Source organism: Benincasa hispida, unplaced genomic scaffold (genome assembly GCF_009727055.1).
Source record: "Benincasa hispida cultivar B227 unplaced genomic scaffold, ASM972705v1 Contig281, whole genome shotgun sequence".
Classification (NCBI taxonomy): Eukaryota; Viridiplantae; Streptophyta; class Magnoliopsida; order Cucurbitales; family Cucurbitaceae; genus Benincasa; species Benincasa hispida.
The window spans coordinates 484,458-502,957 of NW_024064779.1; the positions used below are offsets into that span (position 1 = coordinate 484,458).

Below are 18,500 nucleotides of genomic sequence, written 5' to 3' on the forward strand. Positions count from 1 at the left end.
CAACAAGCATTTAAAAGAGATTCTCATCAATTGAAAAGGAATTTAAGTCTACAAAAATAAATTAATGCCAACAAATAATTGAAAGAGATTTTCACATTAGCAAAAGTACTTAAGTCTACCAAAATAAATAATCAGTGCCAACAAACATATATGAAAGAGATCACAACTCATCGTTACAAGAATAACTTCATTAAGTTTAGAAAAAGTACTTATGTCTTTTCTTACTTGTTAACTTTTTCTTTTGTTATGTAATGTTTTAAAACTTGAAAAAATGAAAGAATGTTCAAACTAAGAATCCAAACTCCACGACACAAGCTAGAAGAAGTAATCAATTACTTTTTTTTCTCAATAAAGCTCACATAACCTTCCATTCAAATTTGTCAATCCAATGCTATATTGGAAGCGCCACAACAAAAATAAAAGCCTCCTAATCTATCAATCAATATTCAATATTCATGCAGTTTCTTCAGTTAGTGAACATGCCAAATGTGATTTCATTCAAAAATCGTCCATATTGCTTTGGCTCCTAAATGGAAAGTTGTTCTTACCTTCTTTACAATGTGTGTATAATCTCTTAGTAACTTTGTGAGGAATCCAATTCTAGAATAAATATGATTATTTGAATAAAGAAAAATCAGTGTTTATTCTTTCTATTCTCAAATGTCTAAAATTTTGTTTACTTTTATCGTGACAGCTTTTTTTAAAAAAATATATCATTTGACAACTTAAAGACACAAATTACAAATATTTGACCAGATTAAACATAAATTAGACCATTGTTCTATAATCCAACCTAATTAATCATGAGATACGCCTTTGGCACAACATTACTCCTAATGAAAATTGTAAAAATCTTGAGAAATAAGTGATAACTTCTTTGCCAAAATCTCAACCTCCAAGAGATTGGCATTTTTTTATTGAGAAATTAGCTCCCCAGCGATGATAATGATATGAAAAAATTGAGGAACTTTGATCAAAAGATTTTCTCAAACTGAAAATTCATGAGAAATAATTGAAGAACCAATTAAAAAAGCACGTGAACTTTGATTTCTAATAGTGAGAGCTTGAAACATCCAAATTAAAGTTACACAATCCCACTCAATAAGCCCTCAAAACATACAAATTGTCACGCTATCGAAAATTTATCCTTCCGCCAAGGCATAGTTTAGGTATTTAGCCAATTTTTTTCCTTTAAGGCTTTTAATTCCAAATTCTTCTATCAACTTAAGGAATCCCATGAGGACTTGGGTGTTACAGCTATGAATAAATTACAACACCAAGGTGGAGAAGATCAACATATTATTACAGAAACTGTCATGCTATCAAAAATTGATGTGACTGAAACATCAGAAGTTATTCTGCCTGAGATTTCTAGTTCACAAGTAGATCAACTGAGTATAACTCGTGAAAGAGCTAGAAGAGTTAGTGTTGGACCTCATAAGATGTATTGTTTTGGGATATGGTTAGTTTTGCACTATAGATTGTTGAAGAGGTTGATTACCATGAGCCATCCACCTATAGAGAAACTGTGTCACGTAGTGAGCCTACTCAATGGCTTCTTGCTATGAGGGATGAGATGGAATCTCTTGACAAAAATTAGACTTAGGATTAGTGAAACCGCTTCAGGAGAGAAAAATAGTCACTTGTATGGGTCTTCAAGAAAAAGGAGGGAATATCATCTTCAAAGGGCATTAAATATAAAGCTTGAGGATTCACACAGAGAGAAGGAGTTTAATGAGATCTTCTTACATGGAGAATTGTAAGAACAGATTTATATGACATAGTCTCACATCACCTCCCGAGCTTACCTCTTTCACTCAAGAGAAGATGTGAAGACAGTAGATGTCAACCCTCCTATGACATCTACTGCGAACTTAACCTGTCAAGCTTAGAATTTGAACATGTTTTGTTTCAATTTTAAGTTGTAAACCTGTATAATGACATAACCAACACAAGATATATCTTAACATATCACCACCATAAACTCCAATCACAACATTATAACCCTGAACACGAACTTATTTACATACCAATCTCTTACTCGACTTCCGTAGAGGCTTACCAAATACGAACCAGAACTATGACATTGATACAATCTATAAAATACTTTGAGATGATGGCAGACAGAACCTTATCTGACAAGAACCCTGCAACCTTGGAACCCAAGAACTCTTCATGCTACTTGGGGTAGGGGGAACAAAACATTTCAAAGCGTGAGCTGGAAAACCCAATGAGTGGCATAATTTATAATACATAAGCTAACTTTGGATATTCCTTTTGAAATTACATTCAATAATTAAGATCAATAAAACCAGATCTTAACATAAAGCATTACAGAAGCTGCATTCAATTATTTTTAGGAAATCATTGAAAACATAATCTCTGCATAAAACATCGAGTTCTTACTTATCTCAATGTAAACCAGAGAACTCTTTAACATAATACATCTCATTTAGTCTTTCTCATGAAATGAGAACCAAATATTTTATTTAACTTCTCATTAAAACCAGAGAAAAGTTATTGAAGGAACTCTTATCAAAGAGTACGTCTAAGCGGAAGCAAGATCGTTCCAAATTCATTGTGACAGAAACACTGCATTCACAAACAAACATATAAGTTATACATTCAACAAAAAAGTACGGCATGCTTTGAAACTTAAAAAACAAAGGAGCAAGAGACATACAAGTTGAAGAACTTTTCTTCTTTGAACTCTTGCTCTCATCAATCCAACAAATCTCGTTGTCGCTGAGATCGTCAAACCTATCGTCCACCAAATCTCGCTGTCGTCTACCACCGAATGGACTTCTCACAAACAGGCAGTAAAGAAGGACACAACCACTCGAAAACCTCGGTATTCTTGGAGTGAGAATCCAGGAGGTGTGGGCTCTGTCGTATTTGGTAGAGGGAAGGAGGCAACACCAATCATTTACAACGACCAAGAAGTGGGTGATATAAAAAATCTATCGACAGACGAGTGCTTGATCATTTAACAAAAGGTACACGATCGTGTAGTAAGCTGGGTTGATCGTTTAGACGATCGTTTAGTAAATTCATTCCACACGTGGGATCGTTTAGTACAAGCTAGTTGATCGTTTAGGTAAAGTGCACGTGTACATGATCGTTTAGTAAACTTTGAGCTATCATGTATGCTATTGGTTTGTTAGGCGATGGGCAGTGTACTCAATCTTGAAACAATTATTCGATCTCTTTGCAAAATGAAAACTATTTTCATTTTATCCTTTAGTTACGAAAACTTATTGCAACCTCCCACTATCTCATTCAGTTATGGAGAAAAAACCGCCAACAATTATCTTATAATTGCTTAGTTAAAAAATAAATATAATCATATTATATTTATAACCAATGGTTTAATATCACATCATATGCAACATATGAACCATTGTCCTTTTCTCCTCCACTAGATATAAATCTTATTTATATCTTTTTCCTCCAATTAATGTATCTCATACATCATGTCAACTATATCATATATAATTGACCAGTTCAATCATATCATATATAATCGAACTCCTTCTTATCAATTTGAACACTTCAAACCGACCCAAAAACTGATTCTCAACTTGAATCCATTGAGGTACCAAGGGGACCTTATGGACCTATGGCTCGAAGCTACAACGGTATGTGAATAGCTGATTAAACTCTTTAGCCACGAGATCCACCATCCCTTGACTACTAGGCATTCCATTAAAGACCGACAGCTATACTATTCTCACCACAGATATATTTCTGTGTCCATCAGATATAACCAATCAACAGTACGATAACTGTAATAATAAAATTTAATGATAATCTAAGACTGAAGTTTTCGTCCCTGGCAATAGCACCAAAAACTTGTTATAATAAATTTATGTTGAGCTATAACTCAAGTTTTCGTCCCCGGCAACGGCACCAAAAACTTGTAATGAATAAAAATTTTGATGATTTGATGATGCGCTATGACTTATGATATTATGTGATACTACGTTCTAACATATGCGATGATGCTTAAATGCTCTCGTAGTATGCATTCGTGTAGTGCGTGTCACAAGTTTTCTTACGCTGGAACCAAGTATAATTCTAACGCAAGTTTCTCAGAGTGATCTGAGGTCAAACATGGGGATTGTGAGTATTAATGCGATACTAATGTGGTATATGCGACCGGTTAACATAAAGAATAATGAATTGGGTTACAGAAACGTAAAATGCGGTAAAGAATAAATTGTGGTAAAGAGTAAAATACGATGGTAAATAAATTACGGTAAAGTAAATTTCGGTGATAAGTAAATTGCGATGACAAAAAAAATGAATAAACTATTAATATACAGATTGAGGACTGCTTGTGAAGATGTGCAAAAATGTCTGGTGAATACGGTGGGAAGTCTTGTGAAATGAATCAGAAAGAGAATGGGTTGAGGGAAAGGACATCCCAAGTTCGTCAATCTTGCTGAGGACGCAACTAAGGTTCCGTTTTCCCTTAGCTTACACCTTTCAGTGATTGGTCGTGTTCCCATATGTCTATGGTGAAACAGAGATGAACGTGATGAACACAAGGTTCTTTCCATCTCTGGAAATACTTCTCGCTTTAGTTAACGCATTCTTCCAGCCTTCTTTCGATAGGCGGAATAACATCTTCACTTCTGCTCTCACAAGTCAAGATGCTGTCAAGCATGCTTTAGCTAAACTCAGCCGATTTCCTTAACAAGGATTAACTCACTTGCTTAATCCTTCCCCTTACCCTGGGGATTAGTTACACATGATGCAGAAAATGTATGATGAATGTATGGAAAAGAATAGAGAGATGATGATGAATACGATAATGATATTTAAATGTAGAGATCGACGTTTTTTACAGATAGTGAATGAAAGATTAAAGATAGATGAACATAGTAGATGAATGGAAAATAAGAACAAATATGGAAAGAGTGTCAATGTCTTGACACAGATCTCGATCGGAGACAATGTGCTTGCCGACGTGTGGAAGAACTGGAGTGGAAAGCTTCCCTTTCAGGCTTGAATTCCAGGTAGAAGTGACCTTTCGCATAAAGCTTCTTCTTCGGGAATGGAAATAATTGCTTGCTCTGAGACTTACCTCTCAGTCTTGTCTCGTCGTTCTCCCAGATTTTCTCTGGATTGTCTCTTCAGACCAGCCTCTTTTTCATTGAATTTGAGGAAGCTATTTATAGACCTTGGCTCCTTCTGTATTAGTGGTCCCGCTTTGAAAATCTGATAATTCCTGCCATGGCTTAGTGGAAATGTCCGCTCTGCTTCACAATTGATTTGTCAGAATCGTATAACAGAAAAGTTTTACAATGTCAGAAGTCCTTACGAATGCGTTGCTCTTCAGTTTTGATCTCTTATCGATTTTCGCATGCGGTGGAAATGCATTGGTCGTTTGAGTCCATGATCGATCGTCGCATGCGCTGCAATTGCATTGTTCTTTTTTCGTTCTCGATTGATTACCACATGCAATGTGGATGCGTTGTTCATTTTTTGTCCTCGAGTGATTATCGTATCCGATGACTTGTTTCTTGCAAAACAAAGACTTGGGCATTCCATTTTGCCATCGCAATGGGGTTAGCGGGTGTGCTCATAACACTTTACAATTTTCGTATTTCTAAGCCAATTTCTATATTGTCAACAAAACTTTTCCTTCTTTTTGCTGCATAATGTAAATAAGAACGGTATAAATAACTTGTATTTCTACAAGTTATCACACCCTAAATTTAGATATATGTTTGTCCTCAAGTAGATCCTCGACTAAGGCAATTCAGCTCAACTTCTATCCTAACTTTGCGTCGATCGGCTACTCCGAATGCTCCACCTCTACATAATTTCTCAACCTACAAGTTCCTTCTATCCTTCAACATTTCTTTGACGTACTCTACTTTATTCTTATCTAAGACAAACCTCTGGCCAAAGTTCCCTTCTAGTTTTAAAAAGAATGTTTTACTTCTTCTTGCGAAAACAACAAAGTGCATCTTTTATGCGGTGGCCTGGTTTGCGTCATCCTATAGAGAATGTTGATCATAGTTATACCCTTCGTTTTGGCTTGCTCCCATGGGTGTCATGCGAGCATCCAACTTCGGTTGTGTACCAAGTTCAACTTCAACTCTTGATCCTCAGCCAAGTTTTACTTTTGCTGGTCAGAGGAGTTGTCTCTTTTATCCTTATTTTCTCTCTTTTTTTTTTGTATTGCGTCAATCCTGGTAACCTACCTTCATTTTGGCTTGCTCCCACGGGTGTCATGCGAACATCCAACTACGAGCAGGTTCCTTTCACGACTTAACTCTTATCAGGTTGGGATTTTCCCTTGCGCTGACAGCGGAGTTTTTTTTTTTTTTTTTTTTTGATGATGATGAATGCATTTGCCTGGTATGACCGCATCCGCTTGATCGCATCTGTTCAAACCTTCCCCACCCCCAAATTTAGAGATGCGCAAGGTCCTCATTGCGTTATTTTGGACATAAAAGATAAAACACTTAGTCAAAATTTTGAAAAAAAGGTTTGAGCAGAGTCTTGTAATAGAGAAGGTAAAGTAAAGCTATTGCGATGAATTGTCTAAGTGTTAGGCAAAAAACACAATATATAAAGAAATTTTTCTAAGGGTATGCATACTACTCATCATGGCAGCGCAAATAAACAACGCAAAAGAAAATAAAAGAATACCCGCAATAAATTGACAAAGAATGATAAAAGTAAAGAGGCCAACGCATAAGAAAAGAATGATTACTCAATTGTATAAAATTTGTCTAAGTACACAAAGAATTATAAATATCACAACACAAAATTGTAAGTATGTACAAAAGAATACAAGGTATAGCTATCTATAAAAATTGAATGGTCGCAAATAAAAAATGCAAAATTGTGGAGAAGGTGGTACACCCCCAAATTTAGAGTTGCGGGGGTGTTCTTGGCGAGGAAGATGTTGTGGAAGAGCTCGTTGTGGTGCTTCTTCAAAATTGCAGAGGTTGTTGTAGATGTTGAGGCACCATGGGACCATGTAGATATGCCATTAAGAAATTGAAGTACTCATGGTTGCGCTCAGCCATCTGTCTTTGGTTCAGGCGAATGGTAAAGATGTTACGTTGAATATTGACCATCGTCTGTCGCAACATTATGTTGCTGTCTTGCAACTCTGCGTTGCTCTCCTGCAACTCCGTTAATGCATGGTGAAAGAAGGTAAGCTGTTGAGATAAGAAGACCCGCATATCGGCTAAGGCAATAACAAGGGATGCAGTGGTGGGTTGCATCGTCGATGTTTCATCAGCATCGATTTGAGGTTGAGCGGAAGGGCCTGCTTACAAACCATGTGGATCATCAACATGCGGCAATGGGGGTGAAAAGTAAGGTGGAGATAGATGGCTGGGGGACACTGCTGGAGATGCGGGGTTGGAATCAGGGGCAAGGAGGAGGTTTGTGAATTGTTCGAGAAGAGAGGAAAGGGGTTCGATTGGAGGGCTTGGTGGGAAATGATTAAAGGCAAAGGGTCCAAGGTTAAACTGGTTTGCTTCTGCGGTGAACTACCTTGGACGATTTCCTTTCCTTTATCATTGTGGCGCTATTTCTTTGGTTTGAGTGGTTGCGGCGCATTTAGATTAATGAGGGGCCTTTTTGTTGGAAGCTCGGGGCAATGTGGTGTGAATCTTTGAGAAGCATTTCTCCAGGGATCTTCATGGTGGATGATGCCGTGACTTCCGGCATGGGTCTCTTCGTCATACCTATGCCCACAGAAGGCACGGGCTCCAATTGTTCACAGGAAGAAGTATGACCTCTCACACGGCCAACAAAACCCGGAATCTGCTTCACAATGAGCGGCCCCCGATCGGATGTCCGGCTATACAAGCAGCCATACTCGATCCCTTGAAATTTTTCATGCGTGTGGGATGAGCCCACAAAAACCCAAATACCCGCAACAACCTTTTGGAGGCGAGCATGCCTGTAATGAACCAACACTTAGGTTCCTGGTTGCAAACTCCAGCCGCATCCCCAATGCCTCTCATGATCATCAATTAGCTTGTTACCCGGGGCCCGAGCTAATCTATAGAGCTCATTGATGTCCTTTGTGCTGAATGACACTACCCTCCCTTCAATGATCACCACATCTTTAGTGTCATGGAGCTGGCCAGAAGGCCCTCACTACCACAGGAATAATGATGGATGGACATTGGAAAAAAATTTTCCCACCCATGCTCCACCACAACACTGGTGATAAGATCCGGTAGTGGCGCCGACGCAGGGAAGAAGCCCATTTCTATCCATAGATCATCATTTCTTGGTTGTTGGGTGCCTCCTGGTCGACGCAAGCTCGCTGCTCTAAACTTTAGCTTTGCCCTTTTCTTGAGCAGACGCAAGGCGGCATTTCTGTCTTTGGGTGCATTCTCTCACCTTGCGTTGCTCTTCTTTTTCCCTTTTCCATTCCTCCTCCACTTCTTTTCTCTTACCTTCTCTGACACGCTGCACATTTTCTTTGCGGCGTCTTTCCTTCTCCTCTTTTTCCTTCTTTTCTTTTTCTTCTTCTTCTCTCATTTTCTTTCAAATTGCTCCGAGGCAAGCATAATGCGTTGCTCATCCTCGAGCCTTCTTCTTTCTTCTTTTGCCGCTCTTGCGTTGTCACGACGGACCTCCTCGTCGTGAAGTTTTCTATCCAAATCTCCTGTTGCTATGATTTGGCATGCACATGACATCCTTTCTTTCTTCTCCTTTTCTTTTCTCCTCCTTCTCTGTTATGTGTTGAAAAAACAATGGGTCACTTGTGGACCCTTGCGGTGCATTCTCCTTACAACGCCGCATGAGAGGGGTGATGTCAAGGTCTTCTCTGTCTTCAAATGCAACCAATCTGGTATGCAGTGAAACTTGTGGTTACGCTGATGCTCTAGCTTGCGCTGACATCCTCTCTTCCACCCTTGCGGTGGTTGATTCTCCGTCAAAATCTAGACTTTCCATCCTCTTTTTTTTCTTCTCTTTCTTCAGGCATTTCTTTTCTCACCTGTGTTTTTTTCTTTCACTCTTCTTCTTTTCTTTCTTCTCCTTTTTTAGCCAGGCGACTTCATCGTCTTCCGCTCATTTTTCTGTACTTCTTCTCTTCTCCTTCTCTTCAATCGTCCCTGGCTACTTCTTCGCCTCTACAACCTCCAAAACAGCCTTAACGGGTCCCTCATTGGAGTCTGTTGGGATAGTCTTCTTAGGATCCAAAGTGACCAGGGCCATTCTCCGCGAAGCCAATGCCAACTCCTTCTTTGATGGCAGGGGCTGGTTCACTACTCTTGCCTCGGGTAAACCCCCCTCTCTTTCTAAATTGCTCAAAATACTCCCAAATACCTCCTTGTCTCCCTTTGCTTCAGTTCTCTTTCAGTCGAAGGTACTGGGAGTGCCACCTCAGGTTTGGTGGCAGGGGCACTCTCCGTGCTTGGCCCCTCTTGGTTGGTGGGTGGTTTTTCGGCTATAGAGATTTTTCGCCGAGGTTTTCTGGAGATTCTTGGGGAAGGCTTAGGCTGGGCGGCGAGGCGGTGACTGGCAGCAAGGAAAGCCACCTCCCGTGTGGTGACAGGGGCTTGGGAAGAGGATGATGGCTAAGAGGATGAGTGGGAAGATTGTCTGGCCATTTTTGTTGGTGAAGTGAAAGAAGTTGGAAATTTCTTTCTTTCGGAAGAAAGCTCGGAAAGGGATGGTATACAGAGAGAATTGCTTTAGGGTTTTTCTTTCACGAAGAGATGCAAATGAGTTCCTCAGTTGAAGGGGGTGTGATTTATAGGTTGGGCCTTGATGGGCCCAACGCAATCGCTGTGTGGCAGACCTCGGTACTCCAAAAGGCTTACCGCCGCGCCCCTCCCATTATCAATGCAATGCATTTCTACAAGACGGGCCACGGTATTTCTACCAACGCAACACAACCATTGACATAGTACGTATTTGCAGAGGAAGGGCGCAATGTACATACGCGCATAACTCATTCGTCAACGCAATGCATTTTTGGAAGACGGGCGCAAAGTATATCTATTAGCGCAAGATACACCCGCCGTCGCAATGCATACCGGATGTTATTTATGGTATCACCAACATCGCAACGCTTATCCCAAAACCAAATTGATAAGACGTTGCGGTGTTCATTTTTTTAATATTCATTCACAGAAATTTTGAGATCAACGCAAACTAAGGCTGGAATGGAAATAAATTCAACTACGGATAAAATTAACGCAAACTGGAATTGAAGAAGAAGTAAATTCAAGTAAGCAGTAAAAATTAATTTAAGAAAGAAATAATAACGCAGTAAAGAAAGTAGTAAAGAAAGCGGTAAAGATAAATGTGAGGATGCTGTTTTAAAGAGTTTTCATGGTTACCGCAACTGCATCCCCGCAGGCGGTCAGACTTTCCTGCACAATGTCACTACTGACATTGTTCCTTCCCATTTGATCCAGGGGCTTCTGAATTGCTGGGCAGCATTCCCAATGTTCTATTTCTAAGCTCGGCTGCTAATTGCCCGACCTGGACCTCCAAGTTCCTTATAGAAGATGCTTGTGATTGCATGACCGCATCATTTTTCTTTATATACTGCTTGAGCAGAGCTTCCAAGGACGATGTATTCGTTGAGGTGTTGGATGAGGAGGGTTGGTTGTGTGATTGCCTCCTTTGGTGGTGTCTCTGATTCAGACCTTGATGAAAAGCCGGAGGGTTTCCTCGATTCCNCACGGTATTTCTACCAGTGCAACACAACCATCAACATAGTGCATTTTTGCTGAGGACGAGCGCAATGTACATACACGTGCAACTCATCCGTCAATGCAATGCATTTTTGAAAGACGGACACAAAATGTATCTATCAGCGCAAGATACACCCGCCGTCACAATGCATACTAGATGTTATTTATGGTATCACCAACATCGCAATGCTTATCCTAAAACCAAATTGATAAGACGTTACGGTGTTCATTTTTTTTAATGTTCATTCACAAAAATTTTGAGATCAAAGCAAACTAAGGTTGGAATGGAAATAAATTGGACTAAGCATAAAATTAACGCAAACTGGAATTGAAGTAGAAGTAAATTCTAGTAAGCAGTAAAACTAATTTAAGAAAGCAATAAACTGAATTAAATAACGCAATGATAAAGAAGTAAAGAAAGTAGTAAAGAAAGCGATAAAGATAGTGTTAGGGATGCTGATTGAAAAGAGTTTTCATGGTTACCGCAACCGCATCCCCGCAGGCGGTCAGACTTACTTGCACAATGTCACTACTGACATTGTTCCTTCCCATTAGATCCGAGGGCTTCTGAATTACTAGGCAGCATTCCTAGTGTTTTATTTCTAAGCTCGGCTGCCAGTTGCGCTACCTGGACCTCCAAATTCCTTATGGAAGATGCTTGCGATTGCATGACCGCATCATTTTTCTCTATATACTACTTCAGCAGAGCTTCCAAGGACGATGAATTTGTAGAGGTGTTGGATAAGGAAGGTTGGTTGTGTGATTGCCTACTTTGGTGGTGACTCTGATTTAGACCTTGATGAAAAGATGGAAGGATTCCTCGACTCCCGAAATTGTTCTGCAGATTCCTTTGGCCTCTCTGGTCGTTGTTACCTCCCCAACTGAAGTTGGATTGATTTTGCCAACCCAGGTTATATGTGTTGTTGAACGGGTTATTGTGAATAGAGTATACAGATTGTGGATTTGACAGGCAGACTTCCACCTAGTGCCCCTCTCCGCATTGGATGCAGCTTACTGTTGCCACTTGCGTCAGCGCTGCACTTTGAGAGAGATGTCCTTGATTAATAGCCATAGTCTGGAGGAGTGAGGTAACTGCGGCCATCTAGGCGGCCAAGGTGGTCATTGTATCAGCTGGTACAATGGCACTTTCTGTTCTTCTTCGCTCCGGGCCTCTTCCCCCATACCCGTCATCCATCCAATCATCTGTATTTCGCGAAATGTGATCTAAGATGACCTTCACTTCCGTATACGTCTTATCCATAAACCCTCCTGCCGCGAAGGCGTCAGCAACTACTTGGGTTGATCTATCCAAGCCATTATAAAAGGTTTCCATCATAACGCAATCGGGAATCCCGATGTGCGGCCAATTCTTCACTAATCTTCTGAATCGCACCCAGGCGGTGCTTAGAGTTTCATTTTCCATCTGTTCAAAATTTAACACGCCCTTTGTCTTCTTGCGTTGATGGCAAGCGGGAAAAATTTCTTCATGAATCGCTCAACCAACTGGTCCCAAGAATTAATTTCATTTGGCTCCAATGAATGAGCCCACATCTTTGCCTCATCCCGAAGTGTATACGGGAAGAGATAAAGTCTAATTCCTTCCGGAGTCACGCCAGGTATGGAAAATGTGTTGCACATTTCTACGAAGCTGGTCAAATGTGTGTGCGGGACTTCACCTTGTTGTCCTCCAAACGGCCCCGCATTTTGGATCATTTGAAGCATGAGCAGCTTTATCTCAAATCGTGTATTCTCCTCTACCGTGGGTCTTGCAATTTCGGGCGAGAAGTCATATAAGTTAGGTGTCGCATAGTTTCTCATTGAGATATAGCGGTCGGCAGCCAGAAAAACTGGATCTTATGCCGGCCGATTTACCCCTTGATTCCCCTCGGGCCTATCTTTGTTAGCCATGTTTCTCCTTCGCCTTGTTTGGTTCTGGTGTGCTTGTGCGCGAAAATTACGCTCGATCTCTAGGTCGAGCTTCAAATTTTGGTTCAGTCCCAATACACATAAACCGTCAGCCTGCTCTCCGCGTTAAACAGACAGTACAATAGAGATCTGTCCTGCAAAATACCACAAAAGTATTCAACACTAAAAAAATTGCCAATCCCCGGCAACGGCGCCAAAAACTTGTAAAGAATTAAAAAATGAATGATCTATGATGATTAGCTAACTTAATTTTTCGTCCCCGGAAACGGCGCCAAAAAACTTGTTTCAATAAATTTATGTTGCGCTATAACTCAAGTTTTCGTCCCCGGCAACGGCACCAAAAATTTGTAATGAATAAAAATTTTGATGATTTGATGATGCGCTATGACTTATGATATTATGCGATACTATGTTCTAAATGTATGCGATGATGCTTAAATGCTCTCGTAGTATGCATTCGTGTAGTGCGTGTCACAAGTTTTTTTACGCTGGAACCAAGTATAATTCCAACGCAAGTTTCTCAGAGTGATCTGAGGTCAAACATGGGGATTGTGAGAATTAATGTGATACTAATGTGGTATATGCGACCAGTTAACATAAAGAATAATGAATTGGGTTACAGAAACGTAAAATGCAATAAAGAGTAAATTGCGGTGATAGGTAAATTGCAGTGACAAACGAAATGAATAAACTATTAATATACAGTTTGAGGACTGGCTGTGAAGATGTGCAAAAATGTCTGGTGAATGCGGTGGAAAGTCTTGTGAAATGAATCAGAAAGAGAATGGGTTCAGGGAAAGGACATCGCAAGTTCATCAATCTTGATGAGGACGCAACTAAGGTTCCGTTTTCCCTTGGCTTACACCTTTCATGATCGGCCACGTTCCCATATGTCTATGGTGAAACAAAGATGAACGTGATGAACGCAAGGTTCTTTCCATCTCTGGAAATACTCTCGCTTTAGTTAACGCATTCTTCAAGCCTTCTTTCGATAGGCGGAATAACATCTTCACTTCTGCTCTCATAGGTGAAGATGTCGTCGAGCATGCTTTAGCTAAACTCAACCGATTTCCTTAACAAGGATTAACTCACTCGCTTAATCCTTTCCCTTACCCTGGGGATTAGTTACACATGATGCAGAAAATGTATGATGAATGTACGGAAAAGAATAGAGAGATGATGAGGAATACGATAATGATATTTAAATCTAGAGATCAGCATTTGTTACAGATAGTGAATGAAAGATTAAAGATAGATGAACACAGTAGATGAATGGAAAATAAGAACAAATATGGAAAGACTATCAATGTCTTGACACAGATCCTGATCGGAGACGATGTGCTTTCTGGCGTGTGGAAGAAATGGAGTGGAAAGCTTCCCTTTCAGGCTTGAATTCCAGGTAGAAATGTCCTTTCGCACAGAGCTTCTTCTTCAGGAATGGAAATAATTGCTTGCTCAAAGACTTACCTCTCAATCTTGTCTCTTCGTTCTCCCGGATTTTCTCTGGATTGTCTCTTCAGACCATCCTCTTTTTCATTGAATTTGAGGAAGCTATTTATAGACCTTGGCTCCTTCTGTATTAGTGTTCCCGCTTTGAAAATCTGATAATTCCTGCCATGGCTTAGTGGAAACGTCCGCTCTGCTCCACGATTGATTTTTCAGAATCGTACAACAGAAAAGTTGTACAATGTCAGAAGTCCTTGTGAATGCGTTGCTCTTCACATCTTCGATCGATCGTCGCATGCGGTGTAATTGTTTTTATCTCTTATCGATTGTCGCATGCGGTGGAAATGCGTTGGTCGTTTGAGTCCATGACCAATCGTCGTATGCACTACAATTGCGTTGTTCTTTTTTCGTTCTCGGTTGATTGTCGCATGCAATGTGGATGCATTGTTTATTTTTTTGTCCTCGAGCGATTATCGCATCCGGTGACCTATTTCCTACAAAACAAGGACTTGGACATTCCATTTTGTCATCGCAATGGGGTTAGCGGGTATGCTCACGACACTTTACAATTTTCGTATTTCTAAGCCAATTTTTATACTATCGACGCAATTTTTCCTTCTTTTTGCCGCATAATCTAAATAAAAATGGTATAAATAACTTGTATTTCTACAAGTTATCACCCTACTTTGGGGAATGAGTGAATTCTATCTTGTGTAGCTGAGTTCCCAGCTCCCAAATCAGACGAATCCACAAAATGGTAGGTTTGAGTCGGCGTTCTGGCCACTCGCACCCATGCAAATCAAAGAACCGCCCTCAATGGCAGGAGTTCCCAACTCACTGAAGATTGAGGTCATGTTACCTATGATCATCCTAGTGAAGTGAAGTCTCAGTTATGAACGGTGTTATATAACGAGACATTAACACTTCGTGGTCTGGTCTTATACAAACTATTTGTATTAAGACGCCCCCGCTCACATGTCCCATACACAAATGATCAGGATCATAGCATCTGTGACAAGTCACAACACTTGTGACCATTCCACAAAGCGGGCCGCATCTGTAGCGTTACCAAGATAAGGTTTCCCTCCGCATTCGTATAAAGTTATTTACAAACTACTGGATATGAGACTTTACGGCACAAACCCCAACACACTTAACATATTCAATTTCCGTTCGACATAATCAATTTTATGACATTCATAAACACATTTCATAACTTTCTCCATCTCCTATTTTACTAAATCTATATTCAAGCACATTATTCAATAGCAAATATATATACATACAGACCATCAACAGAGTTTATGTACATTAGAAACACTTTTACAACTGCACAACCAAACCACTATTTTATGTCCTATGTTCCCTAAACTCATTTACATGTAGTTTCTAGTATGCAGTCTATTCACAACAAGACTTTAAAATATGTAAACCTACAATGTAGCAGGAGACTCTCATCGTGTGGCAATGGACAACGAAGTTTGTTCCTGAAACTTGATCGCTACTGGTGAGGAGGAAAACATAAAACATTGAAAGCATGAGCTAAAGCCCAGTGAATGGTAAGTTTCCTCTTGCTAAAACATCAATGGAGATTTCAAATCATTTAGTAATTATTGGCAAAGTATAAAAGATTTAGTAATATGTTAAACACGTGCTAATAAAATATTCCCATGATCATAACTCATATAAAACACATTATAAAGCATTCATGAGTTATCAGAAAATCACACCAACTCTATACCCAAATACTCGTTTATAACGGAGAGTTACTCTAGACAAGGATATATGGTTGTCCTAGATATACCACACATCAAATGTCCCCCGCGGTGATAAACCAAATAACAAGGTCATACGTGTATGCAGAGCTGCCTCAAGACTAAATATACACATCGCAGCCTCAGGTTCCATTGGACTTTCCGGTATACTCTGGCCACATCTGACCCCGGTAGCCCTCTGATCCATGACACTACAAGCACAGGTTCCTCTGAACTTCTAGGTATACTCTGACCACATCTAACTCCGGTAGCCCCCCGATCGTCTGAGCAGTGCTACAAAAACATATTCAAATAGCATGAGAAGATAATCATCTCTTGGGTACAAGAATAAGTAGTTTGAAACCACTTTCACAAATCATTCAAGTCAAGGTAAAATCAATTCAGATTCCAAACCAAATTTTCATAAATCCAATTCATAGAAAACCAATGATAACTCAGAAATCATGATTCAATGCATTATTTGAAATAATAGCCAAGTAAAATAAATCGTGCCAACACATTTCACAAGTCATAGCATACTACTATACTTATACACTTTTCATATCAAATATTTAAAATAAAATCACTCACAATCACAGGCATGACCCAATCTCAATTTGACCTAAAACGAGGTCCCAGGATTACTAGACACTCATGAAAGGTTAAAGTAACGCTAAACGACCCTTAATTATTCCATAAGACCACTTGAACTCAATTTAAGCCCTACACCTTCACATTTTCCACCTTAAGCACATTTTTCTTTAAATATCCAAAATAGCCCAAAAATTACATTAAAATCTAAAATTATTAATTTTAGGATCAAAATATCAAAAAAAAATCTTTATTGTGTTTCAAAAATGCTCATCAACACCGAAAATGGTTGTTGTAAGGCCAATGGGCAGGAAAAATAGGTGTGGGTAAGGCTGTTAGGGCATATAGGAGGCGATGGACATAGCAGGACGCATGCGCGCCAGCTGGGGCTGGTGGGCGTGAGATGTGCACGTTGGGTGTCACGGTCATGCTTGTCCAGGGCCTGTTGCCCATGGCCGCATGCCCAATCCAACCCCCTTCTAGCATACTTTCATATCTTGTATTGTATTAGCTTAGTTAGCTTGCTTTCTTTACATTTTCATTGTAAGTGACCACTCGCCCTTTTGCATATGCAAGGGCGCCAGTTGGCTTTTTGTTCAGAATGCACTATATGGGATAAGACTAACCATCAACTTCCCTCATACCCGGAGTAGTACTCTATAAAGCTGTTGTTGTTGCTTATTGCTTTCTAGTCTACTACAATCTTTCTTTCTTTATTCCACTCACAAAAAACTTCTTCCGAAAACCTTTCTCCAAACCCGTTTTCTAAAACCGTTTTCCCTAAAACGGGTGGAGGTTGCGAGAGCACTCGGTGTGCCACCGGCAGTCCGTATTCGAGTTGGCTGACTTGTTCGTGAGTGGGAACAAGTGTCGCACAATCGCTAAGGAAGCTTTCCGAAAGAGCGATTGTGACAGTTGGTATCAGAGCCAGGTTGGCTTACAGAGGGAAGGTCAGTGATCATGTCGGCGACGAAGAACCTGAACAAGTCCCAAGTAGATAGATTGGTAGAGATGGAAGAGCAAATGCTCTACCTGAGAGAGGTCCCGGATAATGTCCGTTTCCTAGAGACTTGGCTACAAGAAGTTGCTGAGAAAGCCGATGGAATTGATGCGGTAGTAGGCCGCTTAGACGGATTACCCGTCAGAGAATTGATGATGAGGGTAGAGACCTTCGAGACCAAAACAGCACGGTCCGGTAGCTTTGAACGAGGCGATAGCTCATCGGGCTGTGTTGCCCACATAGAGGAGCGTGTCAAAGAGCTGGACAGCTCCCAAAAAGCAATACTTCAGATGGTAACCGATTTGTCTGAAGACTTTCGGTCGGCCCTTGACGTCGTCAGAGCCGAGATAGCGGATGTGAGTGCTAGGGTGAATCTCACCATCCGAGCGGTAGGGAACCAAGCCCCATCTGGGGGAGTAATGGCAGTAAGTAGAATAAAAATCCTAGAACCGAAACCCTTCTGTGGGGTGCGAGAAGCGAAAGCCCTGGAAAATTTTATCTTCGACCTTAAGCAATACTTCAAGGCAACGAACACAGTGACTGAAGAGTCGAAAGTCACACTAGCAACGATGCATCTAGCTGAAGATGCAAAACTGTGGTGGAGATCACGGTTTACAGACATACAGGAAGGATGATGCACTATTGATACTTAGGATAGATTGAAATAAGAACTTCGCTCACAGTTCTTCCCTGAAAATGTCGAGATCTTGGCTCGGCGAAAAATCCGAGAGCTGAAGCAAACAGGTAACATCAGGGACTACGTAAAACAGTTTGCAGGACTTATGTTGGACATACGAGATATGTCTGAAAAAGACAAGGTCTTTTGCTTTGTTGAAGGGCTGAAACCGTGGGCGAAATTAAAACTATATGAACAGAAAGTACAGGATCTCCCCTCTGCCTATGCGGTAGCTGAACGGCTATACGATCTTAGCACTGACTCACAAGATGTGAGGAAGCAGTCAACTTCCTCAAATGGGGGAAACAAAAACAACCGTTCTAGTCCTCCCAGACCTGGGGGAGGAGACAAGAACACAGGGGGGGACCGTAAATCATCCCAACCGAGATCAGGAAACAACTGGCGGGGGC

General features: G+C 40.5%; 1 protein-coding gene across 7 annotated transcripts in view; it reads right to left on the minus strand.

Annotated features, from left to right (window-relative positions):
- Nucleotides 1–15,740: 15,740 nt before the first annotated feature.
- Nucleotides 15,741–18,500, minus strand: part of LOC120069183 (hexose carrier protein HEX6-like) — a 22,540-nt gene continuing 19,780 nt past the window's right edge. For 5 of the 7 annotated variants that reach the window (XM_039020862.1, XM_039020860.1, XM_039020859.1 and 2 more), the window contains one exon: nucleotides 15,741–16,117. The gene's annotated coding sequence lies outside the window, so the exon portion shown is untranslated. The remainder of the gene's footprint in view (nucleotides 16,118–18,500) is intronic. The other 2 variants (XM_039020866.1, XM_039020861.1) reach the window with 1 other exon arrangement.